The following is a 1,634-nucleotide window of genomic DNA, read 5'->3' as shown; positions in this document are numbered from 1 at the left end:
CCTAGGTTGACAAGTCAGAGTTGTCTTAGTTTTTTGAAAAATCTGCCAGAAAATATTCTGAGTGCTGTCCAATGTCACTATTATTCTATTCTTTCTTACTTCCTTATTTTTTATTTCTCTCACTCACTTCTTATAAATCAGATATGTATGGATCATCACCATTTCCAAAGGATAGTTAATCACACACAGAGAAAGGAAAAGTTGGGACAACTTTTTTTCATAGATTGCAAATTTTCTGTTGCTTGTCAATGAACTCAAGTGTCTAATAAAAATTGTAAGGTTTATAATGATTTCAAGCAGATGAATCATATTCTAAGTTAGAAATAATGGCAGAAATTGTTCATGAAAGTTATACTAAAATCAAGGAAAAAACCTACCTGTGCTCCCACGTTCAGATAGTTTTATAGCTCAGTGACTATAGAGATGCCTCAATCACTTAAAAAATATCTGATTGTATTTTCTGAATATATAGAGTTTATTTCAGTCTTTTCAAAAGTCACTTTTCTGCTGCCTCTTGGTTCTACCCTAAAGAGGTCAAAAGAAACAAATCAGTTTCCTCAGCATCCCTACAGTCATCTGTTTGGAAAAATTCTAGAACCTCTCACTAAAATTAAAATATTCAGCAATCATTTCAAAACACTGTGCTAGGACAAAACCAGATTTTTTCACTTAAGCTTCAGCACTTCTGGGACAGTTTTGCCTTCTTCTGTGGTCAGTGGAGAGTGACAAGGGTTTTCCATCATTACAGAGAAGTCTGTCACCTAACATTTACACCACTGATGCCCATGCAACAAATGTCACTCATAGTGTAGAGTTTATTTAAGGGAGTCCACCTTGGCTTATGAAGCAGTGTAAAAGCAATTAAAAATACAATTTTTATGCATGCTCATACTAATAGTCTCTGTCATCTTCTTGAAACATGTGTGGAAAAGAACATAATTTTTTCTACATATTCTTTTAGTTTTCCTCTATCTACCACATTGGTAAAATGAGCTAAACTTTAAGTTATCTGTAATGTGACCTTACATTTTTTACTGTCACGGTTGTATTGTGGGGATATTTTGTTTTACCCTAGGAAGTGTTGCCAAGACCATACATTATACAAACCTCTTTTTTTCCCTCCTGTCTGAACCCACCATTAGGGTGTTTGAAACATGTATTTGAAATGCTGGAATTCTCTTGGATTCCCAGAATCTTTGCTCTCAGCTCTCTCTCTTCCTGAAACAGAAGACTAGATTTTGTTAAAGCATACAAATATCTGCAAAGAATTTTGTGTTTCAATTAATTTCAGTGTGGGATTTTATGTACTTGCAGAAATGAAAGGATTTTATGTACTTTCAGAAATGGAGAGCAAGGAATGAAATAACTCACACATATTACAGTTCTTAACAGAGTCAACAGTCATACTCAACATCTGATGTTTCACAGATTTGTATACAACTCTAGCTAAGTGTAATAACATTGTGTTACAAATTCTTGCTTCTTTCTCAGTTCTAGGACTTGTGCTCTTGGCTGCAAAATGTTCCATCATCAACCTTAGGCTCAGTTAGTATACCATCTGCTAATTATAGCACTCATTTTCTTAGGAACTGAAAAAGATTAATGAAAATACCTGAAGCTGAGACAAGCATGCA

The 1,634-nt window shown here is 34.3% G+C and overlaps 1 long non-coding RNA gene across 1 annotated transcript; it reads right to left on the bottom strand.

Annotated features, from left to right (window-relative positions):
• Positions 1 to 451: 451 nt before the first annotated feature.
• LOC135290620 (uncharacterized) lies at positions 452 to 1,314 on the bottom strand. Its single transcript, XR_010353376.1, has 2 exons — positions 1,108 to 1,314; positions 452 to 525 (listed from the first exon to the last, which is right to left on the bottom strand). It is a non-coding gene; the product is annotated as an uncharacterized LOC135290620 (long non-coding RNA).
• Positions 1,315 to 1,634: the final 320 nt, after the last annotated feature.

This window comes from Passer domesticus, chromosome Z (assembly GCF_036417665.1).
Source record: "Passer domesticus isolate bPasDom1 chromosome Z, bPasDom1.hap1, whole genome shotgun sequence".
Lineage (NCBI taxonomy): Eukaryota > Metazoa > Chordata > Aves > Passeriformes > Passeridae > Passer > Passer domesticus.
This window is presented reverse-complemented; position numbering and strand designations above follow the sequence as displayed.